The sequence below is a fragment of the Phlebotomus papatasi genome, chromosome 1, assembly GCF_024763615.1.
Source record: "Phlebotomus papatasi isolate M1 chromosome 1, Ppap_2.1, whole genome shotgun sequence".
Classification (NCBI taxonomy): domain Eukaryota; kingdom Metazoa; phylum Arthropoda; class Insecta; order Diptera; family Psychodidae; genus Phlebotomus; species Phlebotomus papatasi.
Genome location: NC_077222.1, coordinates 632,222 through 659,704, shown reverse-complemented (window position 1 = coordinate 659,704; position 27,483 = coordinate 632,222). Strand labels below are relative to the sequence as shown.

At 32.1% G+C, this 27,483-nt stretch overlaps 1 protein-coding gene across 4 annotated transcripts in view; it reads right to left on the bottom strand.

Moving 5' to 3' along the window:
- LOC129799830 (homeotic protein antennapedia) overlaps positions 1-27,483 on the bottom strand; it is a 226,957-nt gene that overhangs the window by 136,692 nt on the left and 62,782 nt on the right. For 2 of the 4 annotated variants that reach the window (XM_055844063.1, XM_055844067.1), the window contains exon 1: positions 26,558-27,217. The exons of the other annotated variants lie outside the window; for them this stretch is intronic. The gene's annotated coding sequence lies outside the window, so the exon portion shown is untranslated. Of the gene's footprint in view, positions 1-26,557; positions 27,218-27,483 lie in introns of those variants that run through there. 4 annotated transcript variants of the gene reach the window in all.

Genomic DNA, 27,483 nt, shown 5'->3' with positions numbered 1-27,483 from the left:
ACAAAAAGTAGATCTTTACGCTAGTTCAGTTTGTGAAATGTTCTTGTGAAAATTTAAGAATGTATTTCATAGAAACGTAAAATTCAATTAAACTATACAACAAGAAAATATTACCTATTTTGAGATAACCTCAAAATACCCAAGAAATATATTTTGAATTTTTGTCCAAATGCCTATATATCGTACTTTTGACAAAAAAAAGACTTTCAAAGTTTAACAATTTTAGACAATTTTTTAGAAAAACTGTATATAAAATATTTATATTTTTTAAATAGCTCCTCACAGGTAATAAATGATTGTAAAATTTAGTGGTAATTGTGAGAAGTTATAAAATAAGGTTAAAACGTATTGTAAAATCGAAAGTGATTGTAGTTGTACAACCAGAAAAAAGGACATTTCCACCGTTCTCTTTGGAATCAACGCTAAGACGGCGGTGAACGCATGGAGGGTGAGAAAGGTCAAGAATAAGGTGAAATATATTGATGTACTGGGCTATTTCTGCCAATTTGTACATTGTTCATTTAACAAATTTATTAATCAGTTTACAATGTTTTGTTAAAAATGTCCATTCACACGCTTCAATCGTTTGCACCGAGTGGGACCCGAACTCACAACTGTGACAGTCAAGCCGGTGGTCATACCGCCCAAGAGATGAACGCTCTTACCAATTGCACGACGGACCCCCCTGAGATGAAATAAATTCAGTTCAATTTAAATGAAAAAAATATATAAAAGAGAAACGGAAAGATAGTCTAAAACATAGGTCATAACAGTTACTGAATTAAAAAATCCGTAGATCAAATTATTTATAAAAATATCACTTATTTACAAAGTGTAACTATTGAAGAAAAGAATTTGTCACTCAGACTTCAAAACAGAAAAGAAGATAATAGAAAATTTTATCAAAATAGAGGCAATGTCAAACTTTCGTTCGTCACTTTAAGCAAAAATTTGCATGGCTATACGCGAAAGATGAAAAGAGCAATAAAATGTATTTCTGACCTTATCGGGCTATTTTTCTATGTCGTTAAAGAATTAATGTAATTGAAAATCCTTTCCCTTCAGCTATTTGGATAGTTATGAATGGATTAAAAGAATCAAAATAATAATGCCGGGAATTTCATTTAATCTCCAAATTTAAAAAGAATGCATACAGCATTAAATTTTTAAATCAAAATTCTATTTTTGCTTTTTTTCAAATTGATTGTCCCTATACAATATTTGTGTTAAAAATCAGTTGAACTGAAATATTTCCAATAATTTAGTAATTAAAGTAAGTAATATCTAGTCTATACAAAAACACATTTAAATATGCTAAAATATAATAAATGTGGTTACTTAAAATTAATTTAAATTAAATAAATTAACATATTTGATTTTCTAAAATTAATAACATATTTTTAATAACATATTTTATTTTCTTGCAATTACACAATACGGCTTTTAACCCAAATTTTTCCCATTTGATTTATTTAAAATAAACTGGGGTAATTGAAAATCTTTTATAGTTCAATTTTCGCGATTATTTCACTTTTTTAAACTGGGAAGAATAGAAAAAAACATAAAAAAGTACGTTTAAGTGAGTATAATGTTCAGCGCACAATTCCATTTGTTTTGTAAACATAGTTTTGACATTTCAATAAGAGTGAATGAAATGTAGTCATCTCGCTCTCTCTCATAGATAATTTTGAAAACATGTTTACAAACATGTGCGCTGGGCATAATACCCAGCGCACAATAACATTTGTTTTGTAAACATGTTTTCAAAACTGCTTATGAGAGTGAGCGAGATGACTAGATCTAGATTTCACTCTCTCTCACAGGAAGCTCCGAAAACATGTTTATAAACAAAAGTTATTGTGCGCTGGGCATTAGATTTGAAATATTATTTGTACTTTATTTGTAATCAAAAATTAAAACAGTCCAGTGACATGGTAAAGATCTGTCACAAATGAGGCCCTACTATTCGGAGTAGTTCGCTAAGTTACTTGGCAAATTTCACGAATTCTCGAACTTTTAATGAGTAGGGTAATGCAGGGTAATTTGGAATAATGTCTAATTTGGAACTTTGAGATTTCTTAACAGTTTAAATGGAAAAAGGAATAAACAACGAAGAAGTACTCTCGAACGTAAAGTCTTGTACTTCATCGTGGTTTTGTTTTTCTCTTTGACAATCTCAAACAGTGAGAAGATTTCAAAATTCCAAAATAGATATGATTCCAAATTACTCCATCTTACCCTAATTCAATTTAAAATTTTATTTTTAAAAATCCTAAAAAGCCAATAACCCAGGAGACTTTAAAAGTTTCTTGATTTCGTTCTATTGACCTATTCGCCAAGATATAGGTTTATGAACTCTATTCACTGACGAATTACGGAAATCCCCAAAGTTTCTCTTTTCTTTCCATTTACGTGCAAAGTTGCCAGATATAATTTGTCAACACTCTAATTAACAATTCAGTGAGCATCGTCGAATTCTGAGTGTATTGAACATGTCAATGGAGGTGTAATTGTAAGCAATTATTTGATTGCAGATAAAGAAAGTAACAAGATGAGGAATGGTTGAAATTTATGGCACTTGCTAACTCTCTGGCATATTTAATTAAGTACGAGGGGAGTTACTAATAATCATAAAACGTGAACTATTGTGAGAATTTTGCCCAACGAGGTGTGAAAGATTGGATGAATCTCGGCACTTTTTCTCCTTCCTTGGGATAGATATAGTAGATATTGCACTCAATCATTTTGATTTTCTTTGCACTTTAGGTGAGGTAGGTGGTGAGAAAAAAGGTGATCCCATAAGAAATTTCTTCGAAGAGTGTGGCGGTGTGCAAAAAAAGGGCATTATAAAATGTAAAACTCGCTGGAATTCACCATATAATATGAGAAACACATCTCATAATGTCATTTTTGCACCTTTCTTACGTTTATCACCTCAGCACCAATTTTATTTTATCAAGATCAAACCATATCGGTGTTGGAGACTCTTTTTCACACACAGTTCGCGACACAGGCCGCAGAATATAAGTGGAAGAGCAAATAAATAAAATTATCCCATCTTACCCGCGAAAGATCAATGATAATATTGGAAATCCACAGCGGGTTCTCGTCATACACAATGGCTTACAAGTGATTATACATTTTCCCTCAGCGTTCCAGTACTCTTAACCCTTTAATCCCCGCCCCCCTTGGGACTCCCGCATCTTCTCAGCGACACTTAGCTAAGTTTTCTTCGTCTTCCACGTCCTTTCTTGCCACCTCATTGCTATTATTTATTGCTATTATTTCCTTTTGTTAAGTTGTTATACCTCTGTGCGACACTTGTTGCAACAAACAATGCCCTCTTTTAACACAACTAAACATTCATAAAACTCGCATCCTATGTGTGAAGCACAAGAAAATGTCAAATGAGCCTTTGTTAAAGTCTGAGGATATCCGGAATTGCTCTTATAGTCTCATTCGTGGTCCGTGGAAAATGATTTAAATAGACAATTAAACAATCAATATCGATAGTCTCCTTAATTTTTCCATTCAATAGCACACAAAGAGCAACCAATAATCACTTGTGTGAGGAGAATTAATTCAGGAAACCTTACATTTATTTTAAAAGGGAATTTGAAGTAAATTGTTAGATTTTCTTGAATGCAAAGGCCAAATAATTCCTAGAATAAATCATAAAAAATCAATGATGTTTACAGAATTATCCTCTTAATTGTGAGATAAAAATTACAAGTACAAGATAATTATTTTATATTGACTTGTTATACTATTGATTTGGTTTAAAAAATGAAGTTGAAATGCATTAGTTAAACCAGTTGAATTCAACCTGTCATAACTTTGCAGGTAAACTTTAATTTTTGCATGCATACAAAAATTACTAAGCAATTATAATTAATATACAGTGGGACCTCGATAGAGTCAACCCCCGATAGAGTTAATCTTCAATAGAGTCAACAGCTATTATTTTACTCTACGGACTCCGATAGAATCAACTTGGACCCAAATTGACTCGGATAGAGTTAACTTTTCTTTTATTATTGAACCAGGGGTCTCTCGACATTTCATTTTTCCATACGTTTTTGCATAGAGGCACTGAAGACTTTTGGCAAGTTTTTTCCTAAAGAGAATTGACTTATCAGTCTGATATATTTCAAAATTGTGCATTAAGAGCTATCTAAAAATACATATTTCATAATGCTCGCCGAAATAATACAAAAACTAGGAGGAAATTTGTTTAAGTCGCGATGCAATATTTGCAAAATTTTTGCAAGGAAAAATTAAAAATATCTTCACTTTTTATTAGGCTTGATAAGCCCCTGATTGAACTAACATATTATATGATTTTATCGTGATCTTCTCGAAATTAAAACTAGTCTTTTTATGTATCCCTTTCTATCAAAATTTCAAATTTTAATGATTTTTTCGGACTCTAATAGAGTCAACAGGCCTGGAAATAATTAGTTGACTCTATCGAGGTTCCACTGTAGGGGGAGTTGGGGCTATATTGAGCTGTGGGGCTAGATTGTTATACGACTTTTTCGCCTATTTCTAAATGAAGCTGGCCCTACAATTATTTTATTTAGATTCACAATTATTTTGTCTATCCAAATTACATCATGTTAAAACCCAGTTTCCTTTAGAAATAGGCGAAAAAGTCGTATAAAAATGTAGCCCCACAGCTCAAAGTAGCCCCAGCTTCCCCTACTTCTAAAGAAAAAGGTCGATTTTCAAAAGCCTAATTTTCTATCACTGCTGTACAGCCGTTTTCGCTTTGCTCGCTTTAAGAAGGAAGATACGACAATTGCCTATGCAAACGACGAAATATTACTAAAATTAATTCATATAAATAAAATAAAATTATTGAATTATGTGCTTTGAAGTTAAGAAAATTATTTTTGAAGAAAATTATTTTTGGAATAATGTATTGTTTTTTTATTCATTACACGAACTATTCTTGTTACGAAAAACGTAAAATTATTAAAAAAAAATAGAATAAAGTTTTACACTGAAAGAAGTTAAGGAAACACTCGAATAAAGTATTATACACGTATAATTAAATAATAAATTATCCTAAAATAATTAATCGGAAATCTTGCTAAGATAATATTCTAAAAGAAAATGAATTTTAATGGTATGTGTAAAATGCTTAACTCATAAACTAAAATAAAACCCCAAGTGGATATATTTTCAACACTTGCAGAACTATCAGCTGTTGCCCTAGAAATTCCGCAAGCACTAAATGCAATTCTACAAGTAACCCGCAAACACTCCAGCACTTCCCAAAAAATTACTTAATATTTATTTATTCCATTCCAGACCGACGAGACTCTACAAAAAGCGCGCCAAGTGCCCGTCGACATGTGTTAAAATAAGCCCATAAAATTTTTGATAGTTTTTTTTTTCAAACACGCCGATGAGCCTTGCGTGATTCCCGAGCACACAGTTGCTGCCACATGACGTTTTAATGTGCAAGTTGAATGGGCATTAAAGTCAAATAATTGTCAGTTAATGGTTGTGGCAATAAAATTGTCGCTGGGACTATTGATTAATGTGAGAAGATATTGTGGGAGCTTTTCATTCATCTTTACACTCTCAATAGGCTTTTAGTGTTGAAGTTTCCGAAAAGAGGGCGTTGTTGGTAGTTTAGAGGGTTGCATAGAGTCAATGTACGAGGGATGTTTTAGGAGCTATCGGGACTATTGAGCCTATTCAAGGGGTGGTTGGTGATTGGTGAGGATTTCCGAAGACACACACCCCAATTCAAGTGGTTGAATAGCCCTAAGCTCTTCGATAGGGGTTGAAAAGCTCCTGACTTTAGGGGTAAATTCATAGATGGCACTGTCGAATAGACCTTGGAGTGCGCAGCATTCGACCTACTTCTGTGCACATAAACAGACGCAAACCACGTGCTTCGGGTGAATTATGAAGGGAAACAATGGATGAAGCACCCAAGGGGTGAAATAGTAATGGCTGTTCGATCTTCTATCTCATTCTGCCGCCGTGTTAAATGGCCCAAAGTGGTGAGAAGGAGAAACACGAGGGGAAAAAATACAGTGTGTAGAATGAAATAAAATGGTGAACATGTCAATGACAACAGAATGGCTGATGATTTATTGGGGTTGTTGTCTCTCACTCTTTTTTACTCACTTTTTTTTCGGTGTGTAAATTCACCGGCAAATTTGCTACAATTTGATTATGATGGCATTTGTCTTCCGGGCAGGAGCACAAGCAAAATGGCATGCAAATAAGGCTATTGCAGGAATTCCACAAAACGCAATTAACGATGAAGGATTTATAGTTCAGAAAAATGAGAACAAAAATACTTGTACTAAGCACTTCCCTAAATGCAGAAAGCTGAAGAAAATATTTGCGACAACTCACGAGGATAAAATTGAGTATGATGCTTTGAAAAAGCAAATTCCCAGACATAAATTCACAAGAGGAGTTTATTTGGTGTAAAAAAAAAGTATCTGTGAAATGAAGTGTCAGTTAAATAATGGCTAAAAGGCCTTTGCCTCTGCTTGTTTATCCCATTTGGTTTATTTTTTGCAAATGTCGAATGGTTGCAGTTAAAAATTGTTAAGAATAAATGTTGAGTTCGAAAAAACAAAAGCATTCGCGATAAATATGCACTATTTTGGCTCACACAGAGTTATTATTTATGACAGTGAATTAAGTGATTGATGGAGATGTTAAGTGGCGGCTTCTTTCACTTTGAAGATAAACAAATTGCCTCTTCTACTTTGAAAACTTTCTATGTGATTTTTACGCCTTAATATTTTCTTGTCCATCATTTAAAAAAAAACGAAGAAAAGCTAGCATATAGAATTATCTACATGTAGTTAAATATTAAATAGAGTAAAATATTTTAATTCAATCGCGCTCTGTGATTGGGTAAAGCTTTGAAAGCTCCACATGTTCTCAAGCTTAAGCCAATCAGGAACATACTGGAAGTAAAATATTCTATGGAATCAAATATTTTACTTGTGGATATATCTTAATAAAGTCCATTCTTATAACATTTCTACACCATATATTTTTTTAATACAAAAATACAATATGACATCAGTAGTGTCAACTAATTATATTAACTTAACACAATTCGATTCCGAAATAATCAATTAAAATTATGGATTACTCCAAAAATTTCTTAAAGGATTAGAGATCAAAATAAATATTAATAGTATCCAATAACATTGAGTTTTTATTTGAATTATGTTGAAAATTTTACTACATTGTACAAATCAGCAGTACAAAATTAAATTTATTCAGTAAAAAAATTAATTTTGACCAGTACTTAAATCAGAATTTCAAAGGCAAGGCAAAGGAACATTTTCATGCAAAATTTTATGCAAAAGAAATGAAAAGTGATTTTATATCTGTAGCCAATCTTGATGTTAATTTAATCAATAAAATTTTTTTTTGTAAAGATTAAAGTTCTTTAAGTGATAGAAATAATTTTATCTGATCTATTTTAGATTTTCGTTAAATAAATCGGCATATCTGTTTTTGATCTAAATTTTATGAAAGTTTAACTTTTTGAATGCAAAATAAACCTTAGCAAATTTAATTAACAATTTTTTTTAAATAGTTGTTTGATTGATCATTAGGGGGAAGTGGGGCACCTTTGAAACTGGGTCACCTGTTAAATTGGGATTTTTCACCTATTTTTAAATAAAATTGAACCTTATCGTGATATAATTTAGCTGCATAAACAGATTGAGAAGCTAAATTTCATTATGATGTGGCTCAGTTACACTTATATATAAGAGAGAAATTCCAATTTCAAAGGTGCCCCACTTTCAAAAGTGCCCCACTTCTCCCTAATTAAATAAAATGTTATAAAAATATTGTCTAATATCTAATTTTATGGAAAGTTTCTTCCGCAGTCTAATCGAAAATCTGCAATCCCATAGGGCCCAAATAGACTCAAAGTAGTAAACTCTAGTCAACTAGTCAACTCTAGTCAACTCTAGTAAAGATTTTTCCCAAATGGTCATACACTAAGGCCTTAGTATCATAAATTAGAAATTATTTGTATACATTTTCTATACCTAATCCGTTGCTCTCCAATTTTACAAGCTAAATATTCTTGAGAATCAGCCTGAGTCTATTAGGGACCCTACGTACGTAGTTTGAAAAATTTTAATTTTTTATTTTGTTTTTTTTATGTGATAATATTAATTTTCAAATTAAGAAAGTCTCGAAATTCCTCATATTATCACTATAAACTCGATCAAAAATTCTAATATACCTTTATTACACAAAGTATAACTCTATAAAAATTATGAACTAACTCTTTTAAAACAAATAGATATTTACCAAATTGCAATAAATTGAATTTTACAGATTTATAGATTTTTTCGCTTAAAAATACGAGAAAAATAAAATATAGTATATGCCCCATTTAGAACATTTGACATAAGGAAAAAGGTTTTCAACATTGGAACATTTAGGGTAAAAGGAACACCTATTAAAATTTTAAGAACTCGTGCCAGGACTTATTGACACCCTACTCTATCGCATTTGGAATACGAAATTTGAACAATCTAACCTTATCGGAAAACGTAGATGAAAAAAAATTCATATTACATTTTATTAAATACATTAACCAAATTTCAACATTTAGACAAAAGTGTCAATAGCGGTTCCCTGTTAAAGAGGTGTTTCTTCGGGTCCCGGTCAAAATCCCGAAAGCCAAAATCCCGAACGCCAAAATCCCGAATGCCAAAATCCCGAAAGCCAAAATCCCGAAAGGGCCAAAACCCCGAAAGCCAAAATCCCGAATTCTTAAAAGTGTTATAGCTACTCCCACAATTGTACCCGCGCTTGCTGGAGGCAAAGGGAAATCTTCTGTGTCTTGGGAAATTATTCTAAACATTTTCCTCCATATAATTTCATTCCGATCAGGATTTTGAACATTCGGGATTTTGGCCTTTTCGGGATTTTGGCTTTCGGGATTTTGGCTGCCACCGGTTTCTTCGACCCTACACCTAATAAAACTTTTCTCAAAGCCTATTTGCAGGGGATGAATTTTATAGAAAATTAATTTTAAGAGATTCTCGCAATTCCTCATTTCTTTTCTCATAAAACATTATTGTTAAAACTGCTCTCTCTCTTGGAGTTCGAGCAGTTAAAAATTATCACGAATTTTTCAGGGCTATTTTAAGTATTTTATATGAATTTTATTATTACTTCTCGTAATATGCAAACAGATAATAAAACTTTTTATGGGTTAAAAGGCTTAAAATCACAGAAAAAATTGTATCATTCTGACAAGATAAGAGGATTATTATCAGAATTTTATTATGAAGCTGTTTACGATCTTACATAAAACCTCTTTTATATTAGAAATATTATATTGGTACACAAAAATATCAATTTTTACTTTAAAAACGTAAATGTACAGATGATTAAACAATGAAAAAATAAAAATGATATTATTGTCTTAGAAAAATGTCATTTCTCACAGGTAGTGTGCACTCAATAAATCTAACTCATTTTCCCTTGAACTCTAAAAAACATTCAAGATTGAGACTTCATTTCTGGAATGCTCTGGCAAATTATGTAATTATTTCTGTAAATCAATCAATTCAATTGGAAAAATCACCAGTTAAGCAAAAAAAAGTGCATTTGCTAAATTCCTCTTCGCACTGAATAATTGGCCGGTGTTGGAAAACGTGGAAAATTGTACAAAATGATTAATTAAATTTCCTGTAAATGGAATATGTGGCACCCAAAAAAAAGAGGCAGAGAAAGCACATTTGAGGTAGTTTAAAATTTTCCAAAATATCTATACATGTTACGTGCAATTGGAACCAATAAATCAATGCGTTAAACCATCTATAATCCCTGATTCAGCTATATTATGCGCTTTATCATGTTAATTTCAGTTTGTGGGAACATTGAAATTCGTTTCATGCTGAAACGAAAGCCCCAAATTTATAATTCAAACACACTGTCTCACGATTCCTTTTTTTTAGTCATTTTCGCGGGCTCTGTACTGAACAGAGAAATTTTGTCACGTGGAAATAATATATGTGAGAGATATGTTTGGATTTAATTAAAAATTTTAGCATACAATTCATTATTCTGAAATAAATATCAATCACATGGATATTAAAAATACATTTTCTGGTGAGTCCCATTAGCATTCATCATTGACTATGTTGGAGAATTGAGGAAAGTGATGGGGATGAAGATAAAATAAGATAAAAAAGACCAGCGCGAAAAAGTCCACAAACTTCTTGTTAGAATATCATTTTGATGGAGCGTGATGAGAATGTCCAAGTTGTTAAGATTGAATTGAGAATTGGCAATTTTGTGGCAAAGAAATGCATCAAAAGGGAAGAGTTTGGAATTATTGAATTATTAAATAATCGCCTTGGATAGTCCACAAGAGGACTATTCAAGGGGGATATATCTCCAAGAAATATAGGTAATAAAACCAAATTAAATATTTCTTTGCACAATTTCACTGTCATTAATTTAAATAAATTTATCTTCACTTGAAATTCTATACAATTTTTAACAATTTAAAAATTTGATTTAGAGCAAATGTCTTGGAACATTTTTATCTTAAAATCTTTGTTTTAGAAAATAAATTGCTCATTGCCGAATTAATCATAATTTAAGACACTGCTTAATGCAGTATTCCCGTAAATTATGTTTATGCTAAACATAAATTGTATATTAGCTGGAATTTAATTAAAACCTTCCCCCTTGCTTCTCGGTCATTTCTTTTGTGTCTCGTTGTGGATAGATTGAGGATTAGCGATAAGACGACCGAAGCATGATTTTAATATCAATTTTTCTCTTCAACAAAAAAAAAGAACTCCATAGCATAAAGTGCTAGTAGAAGCATTTCCCAGTTAAACAGTGTCATAAATTGCTTTTTAATTACAATATGTGCAAAATTCACACAAAAGGAGCTTTCGGATGAGCTTTTGAGGGTGAATTAAAATTTCGCTGCTGACGTCACGTGTGTGTTTGCGAGGGTGGAAAATAATTCATTCAACGAGGGATGACACGTATATGAGAAAGGGTTGAATTTTCTCTTGCTTGACTTTTTGGAAAATTGTGCGCGTGATTCAGTATTCCTCCTCTTTTCCATATTACAGACTCGCTATTTTAATAACTTTTTCCTCACACTTTAGTCAAGCTTTGCCATCATCCCTCTTTTTGACTCCCCTTTCGCAGGAAGGAACACCGGGTCAAATAAGTGCTTCCGTCACGGAGGAATGTTTAAATGCTGGGAAATCGAGAGGATAACGCCCCAACTCTTGCTGAACGTGTCGCTCTATGTATTTCAACTCTGTGATGAATTACTGTTTAATTACACGATAGTCCCTACCCCCACAATTCCAACCCTTCCGTGGAAAATGTGACTCTCAGCATTTTGGGGGTGGTGGTATCCTCAGAGAGTCACCTTTCTAACCCCATAAATCATTTCCCGGAGAAAGGCTGGGATTGTGGGGGGTCAAACCCAACAGAAAGTACATTACTCTCGTGGTGTTCGAAGATAAACACAATTTTCCAATGGCGATAAATTTCATTTGAGTGGGTGGACTCTTTAAATTTCCCACTGAGAAAGATGAAAATCATCAATTTCCTTTCTATCTCAGACACAATGTGTTTAATATTTTCCTGAGGGTGGGCTAAGAGATGGATTTTGGGGTGGTTTTGCGTGAGAGTTGTGGGTTGTATCTCAAAATTGGATTCCCAGAAACAATCCCTAAGGCCACTCTCACATGGACAAACTAACCCATTTATTTATTTTACATGAAAATTCCCATAGACCTCATGCCTCAGACTCTAGAGAATTTTCACAGAGTTGATATTGCAATAAATGATTAGTAATTATAGATTTATTTATATACTGCAGATGCAAGAGACTTTGCACTTTGCACCCCTGTTATTTGCGAGCTTTATTTTAATTTCAGAACTTAAGGAGTCCAGTGACAATAAAGGCAATTGCTTATGCTCTAAAAAATATCCTAAAGTATGGTAGAATTAAAGAAAAGTTTATGCAAAGTAGGGGTGCAAAGAGGCCCACATCTAAGGCGTAGAAAAAGCTGTTAAATACAAATGTGTAGTTTTTGTTTAGACCTTTCATGAAAAGTTGAAAATTTGTTTATAAAAGTTTTATTGTAACAGAGAAATTCAGTATAATTTATTCAACATCGCATAACTCTCATACTATGCGTCCACCGCTATCTCAACAATTGTGACAGGCCTTCAAAATTTAAAAAATGTGTAATTTTTTTTATAGTAATGCTTTCTCTTAAGGGGGAGTGTCAATTAAAAGGTTAAAAATGGTCTATTTTTTTATTGTTTAAATCGAGAGATAAACTATCTAAGATTATACCATAAATATTTCAGAAACTAATTCGAAGTATTTTCGAAGATACAGTAACGAAATCAAATGAGCTCCGAATAGAGTTGATAAATTTCATGAAATTTCATGAATTTCCGCCTAAAGTAGATGGCGACTGCTGTGAAATTTCTGAAATTTTACCATTTATAGCTCCGAACAGATTTCCACTTCTCATTTTTAAAACTTTGACGAATTTGCGGGAAAGATTAAGAAAAAACTTATGGACCGAATGAAATGAACAAAGGGTTATTCTCTTCAGCATTAAATTATCTTCTATTTGAACTAAAAGAATTGTTGAAAACCTATTTTTCGATTTTTTACAGCATGTCAAAGTCAAAATTTTGTCTCAAAAATGTATGTTAAAAAAAAACTTGAAAAAAAGTTCTGATATTACGATTTTCTTCGAGTTTTCTTTGTTTATCTATGAAATACCCTAATGAAAATTGATTTTTTTTTTAAATTTTGTTTGTAAGACAAAAGTTACGAGGTGTAAATTCTGCGCAAATAAGGGAGTATTGCGACGATGCGCTCTTCTGGACTACGCATTAGTCCGCCATTTTATAATACTTTTTTTCGGTATTTTTTTATGTACTATTAATATCTATAAACATTACCAAAAATTTCAACAATCTTGGTCGCTTTCTAATCCCCAAAAATATCGCAAAAAAATCAACCAAGTTTTGGCCTTTTAAATTGACACTCCCCCCTTAAGTGTATTTAATTTCAGTGTAATTAACGTATAGCAGTAATGTAAGACATACGATAGTAAACTTATCTCTATCCTAGGTAATTTCAGGATAATAAAATGTAGGGGCAAGCGCGCTACCTCCGAACTACTCAAGCTTCGGACAATTCAATTTTTTCTCTATGTTCCTTATTGATTTCAGCTATTAAAATATAATATTATAATGGGCCAAATTTATTTATAACACATTGAAAAAAAAATTAATTGATCGAAGCATAAATCGTCCGAAGGTAGCACGTTTCCCCTAGGTTCTTTTTACGTTAAATTTCTTGGTTGGTGAGAACAGCAAGGAACTTAAGTAAAACTTATAAGCTTCCTCTAATTTAGAGTCAAAGGAAAAATTTACTATTAATCTTTTACCTATAGAATTTACAACTCTTCCGAAACAGCGTCCTAATTTCGAAAGCACTCACTCCCATTCACGACTATGCTGTTCTTCATGTTCGTGGCTCGATAGCGAAAGTGTCGCTCGATGTTGGAGGTGAATTTGGGGGTCACAAAGGTGTGTGCTCAGTGGGTGGAAAATTATGGGGGTGGGTTTTTCCAACCCCTGAGAGAGGAACACCAAATGAAACTTTTATCTCGGACGCTAAACATGCTGCGGGCAACACGCAACTAATTTTGACATTAATGATTTAGTAACATTCTGTGCCATTTTGTGTCCTTTTGCATTAAACCACCATTCCTCTTCCGTATTTTTTTTTAAAGGGGGGGCCTACATTTTAGGGTGAGTTGCACGGACATAAAAGAACAACGCAACGCAATTAGTATAGTACGTAAGAATTAAAATAAAGATCGGTTTAACGGATGAAATTTGAAATTCCATAAACGATCTGTTAATTAATTTGTCATGACACTTATGATCATATTCGAAACATGAAAAGTTTGAGAGATCTCTATCACCCATGTCATGTGCAAGTGATCATAATTTATATTTGCTATTGAAAATAACTTCAATGAGTGGCTTTTTCTTTACGTGAGAATATGATTTATATTTATTGTTTATTTGTAATATGGTTTTCTTTTCTTTTTTTTCTTCCTCCTCAGCTTATGTTTCCCTCCGTGTCTTTTACTCAATTGGCTGTCTGTCTTAAACCATCAAGCGATTGTGTCTCTCTACTCCATTCATATTCATTCATGTTGGCCAGGATGGAAAGTCAATTGAAATGGTTTATGATATCTCACATATGGAATGACTTCTGGACATATTTAATTTCCCATTTATGAGACCTTCAGGATTGTGTATTTGCTGCGAGAGAGGTTTATGCCTCCATGTCCATCGATTGTGATATATCAGTTTTCTATGCTTGCCTATCGATCACTCGATCGCAAACAGCGTATATGATATTTTATTTAGAAGTACAAAAGTATCACTGGAGGAGGGAATTAAAAAAAAAACACCATCAGAAGCATTATTTCATAGGCTAACCACGTTCTATTCAATGTTTACGATCAATATGCTCTATGCATTGCATAATAAAATCGGGATATTTTTATTGATTTGGTGTAAATCGTGCCTGACATGATCAACAAGGTGACCACACGCCGTTGTTCTTTTGCTTAAGTCGTTTCGTCTTTTGTCCAGATTTATCTACCAAATATCGATTATCGTTTGAATAAATTTATCATTGTCTACTATATTTAGCCAAAGTCTGCCCAAATAAATTTGTACCGTGCCAAAAGAACAAAAAAGTTCTTACTGAAAAAAATCACTTCACTATCGATTATCCATGAGAGATAGTCAAAATGGAAATAGAAAATTTACATAAAATTTAATACAGTTCCTAATAGGATTTTTATACGCAAATGATAATTTTTTTTATTTTTAAATTACAGTAGACTCTCGCTAATTCGGCTCTTTTAAGATCGGGCTACTTTTTAATTCGGGCAGCAGATAAATTTGAAAAAAGTTTGTTGACATTTTTAAAGTTTGAATATGATTATTAAATGAAGCAAATACACTAAAATTTGCCATGGTTTGTCTTTGTTCTGGTGTGTTTTGCATTATTAATGGATTTTCATGAAATTTACCATAAATATGAGTAGGGGAAACTGGGGCACCACCAAACACAAGGTAGCACCAAACACTGCGATTTTTTAATCAAATATTCGACTTCAGAGGACAAGACTTATAGAAATTTATAGGTATTATATGGATGCTTGTCCACTGAAGAAATGGTCGATATAGTCCAAGTGTTTTGTGGTACCCCGTGTTTGGTGGTGCCCCAGTTTCCCCTATGTAAACTCAATATGTGTATGCAGATGAACAACAAATCGTTGCATTTCAAAAAATTTGTCACTCGAATTTCTTTCTAATTCGGGTGACATTTTGGTCCCAAATGCCCAAATTTGAGAGAGTTTACTGTAAAAGTTTTTCTTTTTAATTAAGAATCTGTGAAGTAGGCAAATACAAGATTTGACAACCTACACGTCGATCCAGAATTTGTACACTAAATTTGAGAAATTATGTTCATTGTGTTACATATATTAGATATTTAATACTTTAATGTTCTATTAATAAAAAGGCCTAATTCCAAAATTTGTATTTTTTTTATTCCAAAAACTTATTTTGAATTTAGTTCAAATATATTGCAATTAATTTATTGTTTTAATCTTGTTCTGGAAGATTAATTGATAAAAGAAAAGAAAGCTTGCCAAACTTTTTCTCCGCAAGAGGGCACTGTGTTCTCCCGCGAGTGGCGCTGAGTAACTGTTTTTTTTTTTCTTTTGTTAAATGGTGTAAATTTTATCGCAATTTATGAATTTGTTGAAAGCGGTTGTGGACCGGCAAAAATAAAAATACCAACATCCTCAATATATTTAAAATTGCTACAAAGCTTGCTTCTACATTTAACATTACGTACTGTAGTCAAATTAAAGAGTCAGATGAACAGGATGAATAGCAAATAGGAAAATATTTTACATTGTCCGCAATTTTTCGAATGAATTGCTATACTTCGGTCAAAACAAAAAAAAAGTATGAGACGAAAGAAATTTTGTGGTAAATTCACCAAATTACACATCACAAAACGCTGTAATTAATGAGAATAATAAATCAGCGGCAAATTCACTTTTAATTAATTTAATGAGGTATCTCAAAATAGTTGGTATATAAATTATTTTTCACCACTGCGATCACAGGGAGACCTCTATTTGCGGTTTATTGTTATTAATAATCAAAAATATTATTCATAAGTGGTTTATTTGGTCTGTTATATTATTTATATAAAAATTTCATATTCTACATTTCTACGGGTTACCATTTTTTTTTGTTTATTTACTGTGTTAAATTGCGGGAGAAAGAGCTTTTTTTCTCTCACTGTTTTAGATGTGAATTTTTGCAGTAGATAAATCACCAATGACTTATTAATTAATTACACTTTGTCTCACTCTATCTGTGTAATCAACAAGGCGTCATGTTTAGTAGAATTTATTGCACATTTTGTAATTTATGGTGCACTTTTATTGTTTAGCAGCTATGGTAATTTTTTCGTTATGTCGCGAGTCGCGACAATCAAAATCGAATTAATTTTGGAAAAAAAATCAAAAACAAAAAAATACAGGAAGTAGATCAATTTAAAAATTCATGTGAGAACACCATTATTATTCTCTTCTTAGTGTCTGAGAGAGTCTAATACAAGCACAAGTTGACTTTTTTTCGTTTAGCGCATTTTTTTTCAATGGGTACAGAAGAAGCTCCTCCCAAATGATCATATGCCAGTCGTTTGGCCGTTTTTTCCTAACGAAAATATTTTAGGCGGTTCAAAAATAGATTATTGTCGGCAACCATGATGATGATACCCTCACCACATTCATTTATACAATACGCCTCAGTGTTAGACAGAAAAGAAAATAAGTATTGCATTTTGAAGAGGTATCAGAGAGTGGAACAAGATTCATGAAATTCATCTTCTCTTTCTTCCATTCTTACTATCTCATTTTTATATAGAAATTAATTAATATAAAAATCTCTCTGCTCATGTTTAATTTCAGGTTCGTCTCAATGTTTATTCATACTCCTTGTATGGACGGTAGATTCTAAATTGAGTTTCTTAATTAGAATTTTCAATTAGATCATCTATTTTCCATCTTTTTCACAGTGCTGCTGTCTCATTGTCTTTCTTTTTCAGTAAAAAATTGTCTGACATTGTGAATATATTAAAAAATATTTTATAAGTTTTCTTTATCATTGCAAAAAAATAATAATAATAAAAAAGTTATCGTGAGTACCAGATGGTATGTGTCTTGGCTAACTTTTTTCTAGTCTTGAAGATAGTCTGCATTCAAATGCCGTCAGCCTTTGAATATTAAAATTTAGAAAACAATGATATAATATAAATTTTATCATTAAGAAAAGAGAAAATAATACAATATTCGAAGGTTGATGATACTCGACGACTGATTAGCTTCCCTAAAATGTATTTTAGAGGTAATAGAAAATATTTTACAGCAAATTCAGTGAAAACAAATAACAAAAATTATATAAATCTAAGTAAAATTAACCTATTAATGTAAATATAATTTTTTTATTGTTTTTCTACTTTGCTTCCTATTGAAAAAATAATAAGTAGATATGCTTCAAATTATCAATTCAAGAAATAATTTTCTTTAAATTTTTTTTTTATTTAAAAATATGAAAAAGCATTTTAACTAGAAAATAGATTAACTTATTTTAGCAAAGTCCTAGGCCCGCAGCAATTGAGTCTACGCAGGTAACTAAGAAAACCTCTGCAACAATGAAGCTTACAAAGTTTTCGGATAAGTACATTTAAATTGAAGATGAAGTTTGAGATTAAAAACAAATTGATGGTCTTATTTTAGCATTCTAAGTCAAAACTTAACCTAAAATTTCGTTTATCAAAGTCGTGACCCTTGAACGACATTATTTTACATTCTTTATCATTTCTGAAGGGTATCGAAGTGCATAAAAATACTACATTTTAAGAGAATCAGTTTAAAGAAGGATAATTCCATAAGCGCTTAATCGTTAATCGTGCTATGCACCATTGAGTCTTCAAAAATTTATCCTATCTAATCCTCCCAGGTGAGCCTTGACTAAAAGAGAAAATCAGAAAGACCTTCTATTTTATTTCGAAACGTTTTGAAGTCTTAGTAAGAAAGGTTTTATTGAGAAACATTTCAATTTAAAAATTTATCCTAGCCACACACCTTCTTGATCTCGATTTAGTAAATATTAATTTTAATCTCTTAAATTTTGTCGCTCAAATATTTATTTAAATCCCGTCTAAACTTTTATTTCCGTTCAAGACAAATATGTATTAGTGATTATTAGTATAGTTAACAATTAATAAATATTTTTAATTATTATATTTTCCTTGAGTTTAATTTTGTTTCAATGCAGTCATAGATTAGATAAATCGTAAAGGTATGAAAACAGTATTACAAAAGAATTTGGAGATATATTGAAAATAGAGCTTTTCGGAGGATATATGTGCATCGAAGGGTAGGCTAAAATAAACCGGGGTGAAGTTCTGAAAAACACCATTGATTAAATAGTTCTTAGTAGGGTAAGATGGGGTAATTCGCAATCATATCTATTTTGGAATTTTGAGATTTTCGCACTGTTTCAGGGGGTCAAAAAGAAAAAGAAAACTACGAAGAAGTACAAGACTTTACATTCGAGAGTACTTCGTTTTTTTTTCCTTTTTCCATCTAAAACTGTTAGGAAATCCCAAATATTCCAAATTAGACATGGTTCTAAATTACCTCATCTTACCCTAGTGTAAACTATTGCAGTAAATGCCCACCACAAGAGCACACAGTCTGTACTAATTAAATATCGGATAGTACTTTGTCACTTAGTGAATGATTAAAAATCTAAATTTCAGTTAAAAAATCCGTAAAGTATACCTATTCTTTCCGTACAGAAGTAGATCTTGAAAAATTCGAAAATCTATTTGAAGATCCAAAAAAGAGACTTTCTTACTTCTTAATACTTTCGCAAGGTGCCGGAAGTTACATCCTGAACGAATTTCGAAGTGCTCAATTGTCAAAATGTTACGGTCTTCACATTGTTGTGAGGAAAAAAACCAGAACAACGACGTTTACTGTTCTTACCCCAGTATTTAATCACTCCATAATCACTGAGCAACTCTTTTGCCAGCCTTTTAGTGTGATTTGATAAATTTTCCCCATCTTGTTCGAATATTTAGTATAAAAATTCGAAATTGAATTTGAATTCTTCGAACTTCAACAAATTTTTGTGCAAATAGAATTCTATTTACCTTTTATCCAAGACACTATTGGAGAATAAAAATCTACTTCTGTTTGGGCTCATTGTATGTTATAGCATTTTGTAAAATATATAAATTTTTCCTACTCCGTCCGTTCCCATCCGATATCACGCATGTGCAATCATCTTAATTCTAAAAAAATTCAAACGCGCTTCAAATATTAAGCAATTCATCGTTTAACTCGTCAAAATTTAAATTATTTTCCTCACAATCTCATGTAAAGAATATTCATAGTCAATTTGGACGACTTATCGGTGTAACAAATCTTAGAGAACAGTCCCAGTCTCAGGACAAATGAAAAGAAGCCAGAAAGATGACTTTACGACTGTTTTACGTGTCGCCGGCAATAAAAATTTACGAGAAAATAATTGAAAGACAAATGGGAATTATGTGATGAATGAGGATGGTAATTGATAAGATTCAACATATGTGTAGCAATAAATGTCTCCATTGCCGTAGTCTAGTGAAGTTTCCTAATCCGTCAAAATACCCACTCAACGATTTTTACAGCCCTAAGTGGGTCGTAAAATGTTGAGGGGGTGGTGGCAAAGTCAATAAAAAAGGAATAAAATAACTTGTTGCCTCGTGGGTAAAATTTTATTATTATATCTAATTCGTCGTTTTGGGGCCAATCTGCGTGCTAAAGGAGTCTCTGTTTTTTTTTTATGGAAAATTCTTCCATTGTCAAACTACCGTCGCTTGTCGATCCAACATGTGGTAGCGGGTTAATATTTTTCTATTCTCTTGTTGTCCGCAAGAGTGCGCCAAGGGAAGCAAAAAAAAAGCTCGTTCTCTCTCTACAAACTTGCGCCAACATAAAAATTAACTTTATGACCAGTTTACGTTCTCGTGTTCGCCTTTAATCTAAATTGGCATCAAATTGTAATGGACCATAAACTTTATGATGTGTTGAGGTCTCTTTTAACACAATCGAGATTGAGGTGGGTTATGGAAATGTGCAATGTTTTGCTCTTCTTCCCCTACATTCTCTTTCATGGTGCGTTTTTTTTATCAATTTTATTGTGTACACCGAGAAAAATCGGATTATGCGGATTATAAAAAATTATCAATTGCTAGAACATATTACTAGCCAATTGGTAAATAATGAACCCGAAACTAAAATTTAGAATCTTTTAAATAGAAGAATATTCTAAAAAAATTGTCAACATTACGTTCCGTTAATTAAATTCAATATTTGCTTGGTTAATTTTACTAATGTGATAAAATTTTTATAGCTCTTTGCTAGAGTGATACTTTATTTCTTATTAAATTTTATTAATTTATTTAATTATGTTTTTCTATTATATGACTATTTTGTTGTTGAATGTTGCTGTCAATGAACTTCAAAATATCCCTTATAGGTTTGTTCCTAAGCTAAAATCTCCCTGACAATCCTCCCAGGTGTGTCTTGACTAAAATAGAAAATGTGGCAGACTTTATATTTTGTTTTAGAGAAGTATTGAAAGACATCTAAATTTTAAAACTTATGCTGCGTACACAACTTTTTTTTGATTTCGTTAATTTCAATGTCAGTCAATTTTAGAAACCAGGCTCAACTTCCAGTGTACGTAAAAATATTACTCAATTGACTCTGTAATGTAAGTTTCTCTAAAGTATGCAAAAGAAACACAAACTAGAGTAGAGTTCTTCAAATTTGAGTAAAATTTTCAAAAACGTAGCGGAATTCATCTAAAATGCACTTTCCTTAAAATATAAAAAAGAACTTTAGAGAATATATCAATGAAATTTATAGTTAAATAAATGCAATTTGTTGAAAAAATCAACATTATGTGATAATATTGAGGAAACACCAGAGAAAAAAGGTTCTAATTCAGATTTGATGCAAAACTTTCTTTACATAACCTCAAATTTTACATTTTGAATTCAACTGCCTGTCGTTCAAATTTGAGAAACTCGACTGTACTACACGTTTGATTAAAGGCATCTAAAAGTAATTTACGTTAAAGCTTAGCATTTTGAAGTAAATCGCCCGCGATTTGCCAACGATAACGATTCATCGTTAATTTACTTGAAAATGCTAAATTTCCACGTAAAACTCTTTTTGTTATGTTTTTTTACTGTGTTTTATATTTTAAAAAAAACTGCTGGACAATAGTTTCTTGCGATGCTTAAGAAAGTCTGTGATCTATGACAAGAAAATTTTAAATAAATGAACGAACACAGTCTGAAAAAAAGTTTTGTTAAGCGGACAAACGAATCTTAATAAATTCTGTCAAAAGGATGTTGTAAGGAAAAGTGCCCATGCTTTGCATGATCCCAAGCTTCATAATGACTAAATTTTTAGTATGCTTTTGAATAAATGTGACTGCAATATATTTTATAAACAGGACACTTTCCCCCAGTTTTCAAAAATTGGGTGCGACGAACCACATTTATTGAAAAACATAGGAACAATTTAGTCAATATGAAACTTCTGAGCGTTCAAAACATGAGCACTTTCCCCTATACTAATTTGACTTTTCCATATTCTGTAAGGAAGGACATCCTTTTGACAAACTTTTCTTCCTAATTATTTGACAAAACTTTTTTTTTTAGAGTAGAAAGTACCATGTAATTTTTTCTCAGTGTATGAGCTAAATGTTTTGTATATTTTTCATCTTGAACTCTATGCCACTATCTCAGAGGATTGTTATTGAAATTTTCACGCAAAAGTGTCTTGATTAATTTTCTGGGTTATCTTGGTTGCTTTCTTCATTGCTAAACCAACTGGGAGAAGCTTTTTTTTCCTAGAGCTTTCACCATTTAATTTTCTCTTCCAAAATAGTATTCTCTGGTTTTTGGGGCTTTCACTGGATGTTTGTCTAAAATTGTGGTCTGGGAAGAAATGTGGAGATTCTCGGGGGATTGTATGAATTATGTGAGTTTAAAATTTTCACGTATAGTTGTTATTAAAAACATGGAGAGTTTGTGGGATCTCATGCGAAAAGTCAGAGAGTGTAAAGAACTCCCCGAAAACCGACACAATCACCTTTGTGGATTCCGTGAAGGAGATGCATTAGCATAATCCCAGAAAGCTCGTATGCAACTTTTTAATTAAATTCGCAAAAAACAGAAATGCGCATCTCCGCAGAACTCAACAATGTCAGAAAAGGAAGGGCGAAAGAAAGAAACCCAGCTAAAACGCCACCAAGATGAAGAAGATGAAGATGGTTTTTTGGGTTGTTTTTTTTTAAACTCTGAATAGGAGGATGAGGAGACATACATAACTTTTAAGAAGGTACAATGGCTTCGTTTATACTCTATAAACAATCCGGATTTATTTAAAAACAACGAACAATTTACCGATGATTTTCCTAACCCACAATTTTGATTTGAAATATTTCCGACTGAGGAAGCTTTTACTCGAGTACAGCGCCATCTGGTTTTTAATTAATCATGCGAAACTTGTCACGTCATTAAGTGTCATTTGTGATCCCTAATAATTTTCATATTGGTATTTATAATGTTTTGTGGATAAAAATTATGTTTTTTTCCCTTTCGCTAAATCCAATACAAACGTACATGTCTGAAAAAAGATTTATGATTCTGTTCATATGATCATTATTCGTTGTTTTGAATCTGGATAAACCGAGATATAGTAAAGAATCTCTAGATTTTATAGATAGTGTGATATTGCCAGAAATACTTGATCCGAAATTATTTAACACATATAAACATAGCCATTTAGGACAAATTCCCAAAAGACTTTTGAGAAAAAAAAAAGTGTGAGTCAGGAGAAAAAAATCCTCGAAGAAAACATGAATTCACGATGATGAGGAACATGCAAAGAAGCAAAATGGAGATGTCTTGGCGCAGACCAATTTTGCCCAGGATAGATCTCCTCAAAATGTTCATGGGGATGTTAATTAAAATGCTCTCTGACTTTTCGGGGAGCATCTCTTCGTTTCTTTGCTTTCACAATAACTTTAATGGTGCGTTCATGTTGTCCTTAATTAATACCGAAGGCGAATGGTGTTTATTTCAGTGGCGCAAGAACACTTCAAAACCCATGTCTTTGACTTCTTCCAACAGCCCAAAATGTTCTCAACACTCACTCAAAAGAGGGTGTGGAAAAATGAGGAAAACGTGATTCAAATACTGAAGATTTTTCAGGCCAAAGGTCACATGAATATTCTTTCAAGGAAATTTTTAAACAAGGTGTCAGCATTTCCGTGACGTAGTGTACATCAATATACATCAAGACTTTGTGCTTCAATTTCAGACACGCAAAAATATCATTTAATTACATATTACATTTATTCATTTAGATTAAATTTTTATAAATCCGAAAAAATGTTATATTAAATTTCTCCGAAATATATTCATTTTAAATTATTAAACTTAAGTGGTAAGCATATGATTTTTCATATCACTGAAATTTACAGGAATAGTACAAAATGAAAGGTTTTATTTATGAACCCCGAATCTAAATGTGATTAAGTCCGCAAAAGTTTCAAGAGAATACATCCAACACTTTGGTTCCTATTGATAGAGTTTCTCAAAGAGTTTTCTTTCTATTTCACTATTGCATTAATTATTATGTAATAACGAAATTGCGAGTATTTGTACAAAATGTATGTAAGCCGATATGTTTAAAAAGCAATTTTGACGAACTTCCAATTAGATTAAATATTAGATTGGTTAAACGTATTGTTCCTTCCGAGAAAAATAATATATATTGAATTATAAATTAATATGTATTACATTTTTTTTTATTTTTGCGGTTTTTTTTAATGCTGCTGACAAACTTTGTCGCTTTATTTAGAATTTAGTTAATCATATTAGTGTCTCTTGATCTTTTTTTTTTAAATAATTGAAATAATATAAATTGAGATTTATGCCCAAATGCACAATAACTTTATTTTGTAAACATGTTTTCAAAATTATCTATGAAAGTGAGAGAGATGACTAGACGTAGATCTTATTCATTCTCACTGAAAAATCAAAAACATGTTTACAAAACAAAATTTAATGTGTTCTTGGCATTATGACAAACTCACAATAATTTTTATTTGTCAACATGTTTTAAAAATTCGCATGAGAATGAGCGAGATGACTAGATCTAAATCTCACTCACTCTCATTGAAATGTCAAAAATGTCTACTAAGCAAAAATTATTGTGCGTTGGGCATTATATTGCAACAAATACTAAATTTATTTATTTCCTTCTATCAAATCCAAATTAAAACTAAAGTTTTTTTTTATATGAATTCACAATATAAAAATAACATATGGATAACCCTCCATAATCGATGAATCGAGTTTTGACAAATATAACAGAAAAATTCAAAAAAATAAAAAATAAAAAATTGGATGGAATTTTGAAGTAAAAATTCATGGTGCTTGCACACCTTTTCAAATAAGTGAGATTCCATTGATTTAAATTTAAACTTTTAGTCTTTCGAACTCAATTCTGGTTTAATTGTCTCTTTCTGTCAAATAAAAATTAAAAATAAAACAATAATTTTGATTTGACAGAAGGAGGACAACATATCAGACTTAGGTTTCAAAAGATTAAGAGATCAATCGATTAAATTTTACTAAAATGAAAAGGTGTGCCAGCGCCATCAGAAACAAAGTGTGACAGCCTGGCGTGGAATGATAACTTTTCGATAATATCGAATCTTTAGTTATCGATAAATCTATATCTATTAGGTTAAGTGAATTTCGTTTTTTTTTTGTATTGTTGGGCTATTTATTTGAACATTTTCAAAATAATTTGACTGATGATAAATGTCTGTATAAGCTACAAAACATACAGTTATCGTTAACATTTTTCAGAATCGACAGTCGATACAATCGAAAATAAGTTATCATGTCTCCCCTGAATTTTCAAATTCGTATGGTTCCAAATAAATTTAAAATGAAATTAAATTTCTGTAGATCGAAAATGTGAACGTATGGCATTGGAGTGATGTAACGGGTGTAACTAAAAAGAAGTGAATTGCAATATAGGGAGAAGTGGGTCACCTTTGGATTGGGATACGTTTAATTTAGCTTCGCTATTGGTCTGCGGAGCTAAATTATATCATGGTCAAGTTTAATTCCATTTAAAAATTGGAGAAAATACCCAATTTTAAAGGTATCCCAATTCAAAAGTGCCCTACTTCCCCTTACTGATACTTTAATTTTAATTTTTGAAGTATCAGAATATTAAGAAAAACTAATACAAATTTATTAGAAATGGCATTAAGTGGCTACACTACCCTAATATACTACTATAATTTTCTCATTTTTTACTCTCTTAAAAATACTTTTATAACGAAAATTGTAACGCAATAATGGCCATAGAAGATTTTAAATATAATATTAATTTTTGTCAAAAAATTGTGTGCGAAAGTATGTATCTGTTATAAATAAATTATCTTGTAAAACTTCCTCCCTAGCTGCCCCTCAAATTCTCAGAAATATTGTAAACATAATTTGCATACAATAATAAATAGTCAGTGTACATAAACATTGCATAAACGTAATATCTTGTCTCTGGCAATTTTCATTCATCTCTCACTTTTCTTGGCCAATGTCTTTGAAAATTTGCTAGGTAAAAGATCAAGATCAAATCAATGGATCATCTGTTTGATGAACTTGTCTCGTTGATTCTCATCTTGGCTTAAGGGAAGTAAATCCAGAGCCATTAGGTATATATATAAAAAAAAATCTTGTGAGATAATTTGCCAATAAATCATCAAGTGGAGATTCAATCAATAATTTCTCCAGAGCGAGTAATTATAATTATGTTGTTACATGGAAACATTTGAGACGTTTGGATATATTGAAAGAGTGGAAAACATGTTCTCAATGATTGCAAAGTCGTGTTCACAATTAACAAGAGACGGAACTATAGTCGTGCTGGATGGTTATATTTCTTGCACAATCTCGCGAGTCCGGGATATAGATCAATGCGCGCATTCTGTAGACTGAGAGATGCAAGGCTCAAGGGGAGACTGAAGAATTTTCCTGACGGAGAATGTGAGGATTCGCTAAAGAATTTCAGAAAGGGGCATCAAGAAGGGCTTCAAACTACTTAGTTGAGGAGATGCAGTTTCAACCGGATGAACAGCCCAGAAAAAAAAGTGTTGCTCTCAAATTGAAGTGATTGGAATAAATTGGACCCACATACGTCGGGGCAGTTATGTAAGAATGGGGAGCAATATAGAGCACATCTTCCACACAGAGACTTACAAGTATATTCACGAGGCGTAGAATTGTTGGCACCATATTCTCACTAGCTGGAAAATTTGAATTTATTGATCACACTTCTGACACACAAAACTTTGCAGACCATTATTTTCAGTGCTGCTCACTTTAGTCTATTCAAAATTACATTCACGGTCACTTGTTTTGGATGACTTGGATTTTTCAAGCACTATTTACGCCTTAAATTATTTTAAGTAAATTTTTGGTGTAATTGGGCGACTTTAAGATAGTATAATATAAGCAGAAGAAAACCTTCACATGAGGAACACTGAATGCACGATTTAAATCACTTTAATTGCACTGAATAGGGCTTGTCCGGGACTTTAGTCACCGAATTGTCCACCCGATTTCGCGCCTTTTGGTCAACCTCAAGCTTCTCGTACAGTTGCACCAAAAAGACAAGACCAGAAGGATTGCCTCCTTCAAAAGGGACAATTTTTTTGAGAGAGAGAAGCAAATAAAATCTAGACAATCAGCAGGAGGAGTTGCTATTGAAGGTCCTATGCCCACCCCTAGTGAGTTCCTTCTTGAGAACGCACTCAAGGACTCAACACATGGAAGATGTTTTGCAGGAAAAGATTTCCGTCTCTTGGCGGTCTTTTTGTTAGCCAGAGATGTTGATTTCTTTACGACTTCTATCAAACTAAGCATAAAATACGATTTCATACATGTGAAATCCTAACCCCCTTTAATCCCGCAGCGCGAATAAATTTCTCACAAATACTTTTTCGCCACGAAACACACACCAAAGCACCCAGCATGAGACAAACCTATACCCATGGTCATAAGTCTGAGTGAGATGGACAATTCACTGTTTGGTGCTTTTTTCCAACACAAACATGCATCCACCGTACCAAAAGCCTACAGTCAACCCGAAGAAGACCCAAACTGTGGCAATTGCGACAGTGTGC